Below are 9,381 nucleotides of genomic sequence, written 5' to 3'. Positions count from 1 at the left end.
GACCCCTCAAGGGGTCATGAGATTATTACATGGGGGGTCACGAGCTGTCAGCCTCCACCCCAAACCTTGCTTTGCCTCCAGCATTTATAATGGTGTTATATTTATAAAAATTGTTTTTAATGTATGGGGGGGGGAGGTCGCACTCAGAGGCTTGCTGTGTGAAAGGGGTCACCAGTACAAAAGTCTGAGAACCCCTGCCTTAGCTAATGTGGCATCCCTTTGGACAAGAGAAGCTGAGTGCCCACTTGATGGTGGCATTAGTCACCTTAAAGTGCTCATCAAAGAAGAACCAGAAAAAAAACACCTTGTACAGGGCATGTGCCTTCTGGATTGTGTCTGTCCAAGTACTTAAAACCCAGCAGCACAGAACTGCAATCGACATTCTAAAAAAAAGAGAACAAATCTTTGCAGGTTCTGGAGACCTGCAAACCTGCGGGGGGAGCCGAGAAGTGGCCTCCCCACTTACACTTTATATGGCTGCCTGCCAGACAATGTAATGCAACCCTGTTCCTCTCCCCACCAACTCCCTATTCCTACAGCTAAATCCAGTCCCTATCCCCTGCCCCAGGACATCTGGAACTGAGAGAAAAGATGGTGTTAATACAATAGAGCAGTAAGAATACAGGACCTATGGCTGGAGTCCTAAAGCAGATTTTACTGGTTGAGGGTTGGATGGTCTGGTCCATAACAGGCTATGTATGAAATTTCATCATGATGAAGTCAAGTCATGTTAACTTGACCAGTATAACATGTTACAGGCAGGTTTCAGAGTAGCGCCCGTGTTAGTCTGTATTCGCAAAAAGAAAAGGAGGACTTGCGGCACCTTAGCGACTAACCAATTTATTTGAGCATAAGCTTTCGTGAGCTACAGCTCACTTCATCGGATGCATTCAGTGGAAGTGAGCTGTAGCTCACAAAAGCTTATGCTCAAATAAATTGGTGAGTCTCTAAGGTGCCACAACTCGTCCTTTTCTTTTCATGTTAAAGGCAGTGTTCCTTTTCTACACTTTTCTTTTAAAACCGTGCTAATATCACCCCAGAATCCTGATCTAGACAAGGCCAAATGGCAGTTTTGCCTGGAGAAGGGTTGCAGGCTCACCGTCATAGCAGTTCCCTGGTTCAACTTGTTATATGTCGCAAATGATCCCACCTTTATGTATACAGGAAAAGCCATCAACCCTGTTGCAGTCTATTGTCAGTAGCATTTCCCCCGTATACAATGCTCCTGGTTAAAATTTCTGACACATTTCAGACTGCTGGCTTGTCTGCAGCTTAAATCTGAAGACTGTCTCAGGCCTTTATTTCCATAAGTAGCCAAGGACTGGCAAGGCAGAAAAAGGAAAGCCATTTTCCAAGCATATTTGTTTCCTTAGCGTTAGTTATCCAGTCTGCACCACACAGGAACACACAGCAACAAAGAGGCATACATGCAGAGATCAATAGACATATGTTTATATACACCCTTACAGAGACACAGAATATACACATGTACACACATGAATTCATATAAGCATACACAAATGCCTATGAAGACACACTTGCACATACATACAAAAACACATGCGCCACCCTTCATGGGAAATGGATAGCACAATTATCTTGAGAAACTCTGGCTTGTTTTGAGACCGAATCCAATTTCAGAATAATAACCACTATTATTTGTGGTATATATCATTGGCAGCCGAGTGTTAACAGCAGGGTTATTGTTTTTTTTAACATTAGTGGCATTAGTCACACCACTGACTTTGTAATTAATAGAAACAAATTTTCCGGACAGGCCCCCAGCTTCACCGTGCTACCTGAATCGTGAATTGTTTGAAGACTTTTATGGAAATAGGTCGCTTGCATGTGCCAAATCCTCTCGCTGTGATACTAGCCACAGATTTCTCACCCAGGTACACTACTTCAAAAGCCACCATCCCAAGACTTAATGCAGCCTAGATTACCCGTATGTATGTCTTTCTTTTATGTTTTTTTTTTTAAATAAAATTGTCACTTGCAGGGGGCTTGTTCCTTTTTTAAAAAAAATTGAGAATGTGCTTCCAGTGTATTTATTAGGAAATATGGATCCCAGTTTGAAAAGAAAGAAGAAGAAGAAGAAGAAGAAGAAGAAGAAGAAGAAGAAGAAGAAGAAGAAGAAGAAGAAGAAGAATTAATGGATTGAAGAGCAATCTTGTTCTCTAATTGGATTAAGATAATAAAGTGAAACATTTCCAGTGAAGAAGTCATAGGTTCCTGAAACAACACAGAAGCGATCGACATAGAGTAAAATTCACTTTTAGGCTGCTTAATCGCTATTAAATAACTACACGATGCAATAGAGAAGGTGGGTGAGGTAATATATTTTATTGGATCAACTTCTATTCTACGATCCTATCGTGCAAGAGACAAGCTTTCCGTCTACACAGAGCTCTTGCACCCACTGAAGCTGGTTCAATAAAAGATATTCCCTCACCCACCTTGTCTCTCTAATATCCTGGGACCAACACACAACACTGAAAACAACAATACAGTAAAGACATATTGGCCTTGCGTTTGAAAACAAGGGTGTTTTCATTTGCGTGAGGCAAGTAACATTTAAAATGAAGTCTCACAAAGGTTAAAACCCCTTTTGCGGCTTCATAACGGATAGATCAGCGATGCGACGCTAGGTAGTTTGCTGTGGACTGATGGGTCGTATTTTCAATCCAGTGAGCGGGCATGTTACTGGGACCAATACGGACTGTTTGGTCCAGACCTTTCCTTTCCAATCTGCACTTGCTGCAGTGATTAAAAATGTTTGCAGCCAAGGTTTGCTGGCTGTAAAGGTTCTTTGTTGAAGAGGCAAACTGATCTGTAACAAACATTTGAACTCAAGGACAGCTCAAGTTTACCTCTTCTTCCTTGACTTAGCGGTGAAAGTGACTTCCTTTTTACTTTTCCTAATGAAACATTGTGTCTCTGGCCTCTCTCTTTTCATCTCGACCTACAGCTTTTAATGATGTTTAAACTGTATGGGTCTCATTTGCTTCCCTCCCCCACCCTGCCAAAAAACAAAGCAAAGGAAAGCCTTCACCAAATATATTAAAAATGTAACCTGGTAGAAAGTGTAACTGCAGATAAATGTCGGACCGGCCTGGGCTCAAGAATCTGTAGACATAAAACTAGATAAAGATCTATGGTTTCTGGCTCTAACAAGAAAAAGGGTTGGATACGGGCTCTGAATGTTTGCAATAGTTTTCTACAGTCTTTGATACGATCAGTATTGCCTTGAACAGATGTATTTTCAAGGTTGTAACGTGGGAGTGTTTTGTGAAATCACAAGCCCTGTATGCCTCTTAAATATTCCGCCCAAAGCCAACCAATGCATGTTTATTGTTATTTGTGATTATGTATCTACCTAAGTAAAGGTAATCGCCGGATCATTGTGCAAGGGATACATTTAGAGCCCGAATGCTTAATTAGCCTCTCAGGAAAAAGTTTATTTGCCTTTTGCGTTCTGAAAAAGGTGTTCTGAATTTCAGAGGAGTGATTATTCAGACTAGAAGTTACTGGGCTCAAAATAAATCAAAGCCAGCTTAGGTTGCTGATAAAATGTCTATTTTTATTATTTTATGTATTTATTATTTATTATTTTATTATGTCTATTATGAATTATTATGTCAAAGATTAGGGAAATAGCCTTCTCGGGCAATTTGTCATTTCACAGGGGACCAGCGCAATAATTCGATATGATGCGATGGTTGGAGGAGAAATGCTCCACTGTGATCGTACTTGCGTTGAAATATGGCTTTGTTCGCTATCATTTCAAAGCCAAACATTTCTGTTAAGGAAATTAACCCTTCTCTGGCAGGACGGGAAGGGACAGCCAGTCCAGATCAAAGAGGCCAGCCGAAGACATCAAGATCCTGTGATGTAACATCTACAATGATTGTTGTTGTCCGTCGCAGCCCAGGGCAGAGAAATCCAAAAGGAAAATTCCAGCCCACCACTGAATCGAAGATTCCCCCTCATCATTGAACTCCACCGAACATTTTCAAACGCCAATTTTCAGGCCAAGGACAGCCTCTGTATTCGCCCCTATTTGTTTTTGAGTTTACACGCCAAGTAGCTACCACCTTCCAAAGTCCTCGTTCTTTGTAGTTTCCATTGGCATAGCGTTTATCGGTGCAGTCCTTCAGCTGCATTTACAATTCACCCGATGAAGCAACATCCCGACAGATAAAAACCTTAGCTCTGTCTTTTCACCACTAACTACCTCCACTCGCTATCTCGGTGTCAGAACCCCCTTTTATGCAGTGAAGACACAGCTATACTAGTCGAAACGGCCAAGTGAAATAAACTCACGGCTCTAAACAAGGGACTGCATTTTCAGTTCCTTGTTCACCACATCTTGAGGCTCTGAGCATGTTGCCCGTCTCGCTGATTTGTGTTTCTGACGCTTATCAGGAGCTGAGAAGTTTCTCGCTTTGTACATGAAATCCAATTTAATGGCGGCGAGAAGAGCAGGTTCAAGTTTCTGGCAACTATTACATACAGTTTGTAGGAATAATTGTCCTCATAGGGCGCCGCCAGCTTTGTCAAAGTTGGACTCTTCAGACTAGACGTAAGCACCTAATTAAGAATAAAAAGGAGGACTTGTGGCACCTGAGAGACTAACCAATTTATTTGAGCATAAGCTTTCCTGAGCTACAGCTCACTTCATCGGATGCATGCCTTTTTTTCCACTGAATGCATCCGATGAAGTGAGCTGTAGCTCACGAAAGCTTATGATCGAATAAATTGGTTAGTCTCTAAGGTGCCACAAGACCGCCTTTTCTTTTTGCGAATACAGACCAACACGGCTGCTACTGTGAAACCTGTAATTAAGAATCGTCTGGCATTTACTGGTTCTGAGAATCTACACGTTTGAGCAGGGGATTGGACTCGATGACCTCCTGAGGTCTTCTCCAACCCTGATCTTCTCTGATTCTCTGATTCTACCCCATTGGAACTGGGTGCGCTCAGTAATTCGGACAGGCAATTTATATCCAAGTGCGTCGCTGTGGATTTCGGGGCGCCCAGCTTTGAAACCGGTGGCGATTAGCCCTCGGGGTTATTATTACAGAACACAGCAAAGAAAAGTCAACATCTCGGGGTTGCATCTAGCCAGTGAGGTTCCTTAAAACTCTGATTGCTATGGATTTAAAAAACAATAATTCGGGTTGATCTAAAAACCGATATGGGTGTACTAGATAATCCTGATTTAATGGCTTAAAATTTCCCCTCCCTATTAACTGTGCTTTGTGCCCCAACTTGAAGTCAGTGGAATCATACAGAACAGAGTGAGATCAGCTTGTCCGCATTTTAATAGCAGAACTCCCTACTGTTTTTTGCAAAGGGCTATCTTTAAAATAATCGGCATTTCTAAGAGGTGGCAACTTGTACAGATTCGGCTCTCACCAAAGCTTGCCCAGCTAGCGGGGAAATAACCATCTAACTGTATTTGAGATGCAGAAAAGCTCCCCTCTGCTCTGATTTCAAAGCGTTTAATGAAACGTCAGTACATTGACCCCGGAATATTAAAATTGGGATCCCCGGGATATTTCAGCCCAGTTCCATTTGCTGTGCAGTTACATTTTCCATCTCTACGAGCCCTTTCTGGAGACATAAATTTCAGACAGATGGCAATGTTCCCGCCCCGCCCCCATCACACACACGCGAAAAGAATGACAGTAATAATAATAAATACAGTCTAAATATTAAATTTTCTCTTCAGCCCTGGGAAACAAAACCACTGGCAGATTTACTGTAAAAATTACGACGCCCCTTTTTGGAGAGGACTGTACGTTAAAAGGGCCCAAATAATTTAAGTTTAGTCACAGTTTGTCACCCAAAACGTGCTCTTTCCCTGGGCAGCTACTTCTCCCCACCGCTCCTTGGATGGCAATAAAATTGCCACTCTGGCATGCATCGCATGCTGGGGACTGCAAGGGGGGAAGAAGGAAGGGGTGTGTGTGTGTGTTGGCTGTTATTTCTCTGCATCTCTATCCCTGTGGGTCTTGATGCTTGAATTCACTCCCCCCCCCCCCCACATGCATCTGCGGAGTTGGATAAGAAGCCGACACGAAGCCATCTCATTCCTACCCCGTGAGAAAAGATTTGTGCTTCCCACCGCCGTGGGCAAATTAGTACAAGGTACCGGAAGGCCACTGCAGTGCACGCGGTAAAAGCTGTCTAATGGAGAAGAAATCCTGCTTTATGCCATAGGGATTAAAATGTGGGGTTGGGAGCGGAGGGAGGGGGAATTCCCTTAGATTGAATTACATTTGATTTGAGATGAAAAGGAGAGAACATCCACAAAAAACAGGCGCGGGATTATTGGGGCAGCTCCTGAGTGTATCGCAAACGATCACCTTTCAGGGTAGGACTCTCCTGGGAATCAAAACCCAGAGTCACATTTACACGCCGATCTCTCAGTTCCTGTCCCCCTAGGATTCAGTGTTGGGTCATAGCGGCAGGCATGGCCCCACGGCAATACGAGTGGTGTTTCGTTTGAAAAGGGCCCGGGGCTTTACCACGAAGGAAAGCGTAAGCAGCGGTGGGGCTATGCCATCGCGTGGGACGGCTTGCCCACGGAAAACAAATTCTTGCGGCCAGAGGCGTTGTAGCATTTGGCGACTCCGGTGCGGGTTTAAAGAAAGAACGGGAGCATAGAAATGTTTTGCACAAAGTCCATGTCCAATAGCCCTTTGGAGGATTTGGGTGGATCCCAGTCTGAGGTGGAACCTAATGGGATTCCCTTTGGATTTCACAGTCCTAGGCTGGGGAAATACAATAAAAAAGGAAGAAAACTGGGGGAGGGCATGTGGCCATTTCCTTTTCTTGTGAAAGAAAGAAAGAAAGAAAGAAAGAAAGAAAGAAAGAAAGAAAGAAAGAAAGAAAGAAAGAAAGAAAGAAAGAAAGAAAGAAAGAAAGAAAGAAAGAAAGAAAGAAAAGATTGGGAGTGGGACTGAACACACATGGAGTCTTCCTTCCCTGTCACTCCCTGCTCAAGTCTCAGTCTTATGTTTAGAGAGGGGGACAAATGGAAGTGGTCTTTGAGGGCTAGAGAGGGTAGAGTCCCCCAAACTGAGACGGGGAGGACGGGAGAACGAGAAGGAGGAAGAGACAGTCCAGGACGGAGTGAGGAGTGCCCGTGGAAGCCAGAATGGGGTTGGAAAACACAATTCCAACAGCTCATCAGAGCAAGTAAACTAGGAGTCTGAATCGCTATATTTTTCTTTCCTGATTCTGATGAAGGAAACTGGCGCTGCACTTCCAATTAGCAAAAGAGCTACCGAACTCACAACGCTACAGACCTCTAAGTCTTTGCCCAAATCAAGAAATCCAGTAGATACTCTATTGTCAAATCCTTAAATTAATTCCCAGCTAAGGAAGTTATTACTCTGAATTCAGATCACCTGAAACAAGAGGAACTACAGCTACTAAATATCTACTGTTCACCTTCCACTCAGGCAAGTCATATGAAAAATATAATGAGCTTTACAATAAATTATCTCTTCCAAATTAAAAGAGACCCTCTTTTCCATAAATCATGCAAGATGCCATAAGCCGGAGGGACGTTTGGAGCTGGAATTTACTTTGCAGAGAACTCCCCCAAAAGTAACCAGCATGTGTCTGGAAGCGGGGGAGGGATAGGCTGTCAAACAGCACAAAACTAAGGCCCCTGATCCAGCAAGGTGCCTAAGCATGAAGCAACGGGCTTAAGCAATTTGCTGAATCGGTGCCTAAATAGGCAACCCGACTGTTGGTGCAATCAACATTGATAAGGAATCAGTGGGGCTGCCTCCGAAATATTTGCCAGTACCCATGAGATTTCACTGAGAGGTAGGGGCAGCAGGGAGGGAGGGGGACAAGAGTTTGAAAGTTATTTTGGTTCTCACACACACAAGCATCTTAGCTTCAACTTATTCCTGCATTTTGTCATCTGGTCTCCAGGCAACACATGTGAGCTCATGCCAAAATATGAATGGAGTGGTGGAAGTGAACTGGATCGAACCTTAGAGAAGTCCTACAAACCCTCACCCGGCAGCCACACTGCAGGAGCCCAGCACTTGGGAGCTGACATAACCGTGTATCTCACGCTTACCTTGATTATTAATATGACAGTAACACCAAGAGATGCCACCAACCAGGACTGGGACTCCAATTAATACTAGTCGCTATAGATACACGCGAGAGACAGACCCCAAATCCAAAGTCAGGTAGCAAAGCCAAGATCAGAACCCAAGTCTTCTGCATTCGGTGCTCGGGGCCACCCTAACACATAACCCAGCCATATATGTGTATATCTTGTGGGTCGTGCTGCTTGTGGTAAGGGACAGAGGCAAATGCCGGCGCAAATTATTGAAATAGCCCAAGGCAGTCTCTTGGCTCGTTTGGTTTATTGATGCTTGAGCTTGATGAGAGATCTGAATTCTGCCTGGCCAGACAGTGCTGGAGAAAGTAGCTCGGAAGCACCCCTTCTATTTGTCTCTGCGCGGTAAGGCGGTGATTTTTTTCCTTCTGGAGTTCAGGAGGGACTGGTATCTCAGGGCGGAGGGGGAATTGATGGATCATTTGGGCTGGTTTGGATGTGTTGGCTAAAGACAAACAACAGTGATTCCGTTAATGCTGGCGGTTAAATTTGCAACACGTTTCAGCGTTTGTACCCCTTTGCGCTGAAATAATTAGTTTTTATTGCAAGCTCTCTACGGCCTTGGCGAGATGGGGAAATTTGCCGTGCTTCACCGAGCATGTTTATTAAATGTGTCCCACCCTCACACGCAATCTCTTCGGTCTTTTATGAACCGCTATGATTTTGCAGAATTTAATATTGATTCGGTCCTGGTATTGCACCAGAACCAAGCCTGCATCTGCTCATATCTGGAAGGTTTCCTTTGAAACTTCGAGTAAAATAAACACTAGCTCTCATGGAGCACGTTTAATCGAGGATTGAAAACAGCTTCGCAAAGAAGGTAATTTGGGGAAGCTGAGAAACAGGGGGAACTAGCTTACTCTCGGTCACCAATAAAACTAGGAAAACAAGCCAGCTCTCTTGAGCCCCAAACCACTGCCTGATCCATTAGAATCATAGACTAGAATATCAGGGTTGGAAGGGACCTCAGGAGGTCACCTAGTCCAACCCCTTGCTCAGAGCAGGACCACAGAATCTTCAGAGAGACATAAACTCTTCCAAATGAAAGGTTAGGTTTCAGACTAGCAGCTGTGTTAGTCTGTATCCACAAAAAGAACAGGAATACTTCTGGCACCTTAGAGACTAACAAATTTATTTGAGCATAAGCTTTCGTGAGCCACAGCTCACTTCATCGGATGCATGCAGAAGAAAATACAGTGGGGAGATTTTATATACACAGAGAA

The sequence above is a fragment of the Lepidochelys olivacea genome (genome assembly GCF_965140295.1).
Source record: "Lepidochelys olivacea isolate rLepOli2 genome assembly, chromosome: 27".
Taxonomy (NCBI): Eukaryota; Metazoa; Chordata; order Testudines; family Cheloniidae; genus Lepidochelys; species Lepidochelys olivacea.
This window is presented reverse-complemented; position numbering follows the sequence as displayed.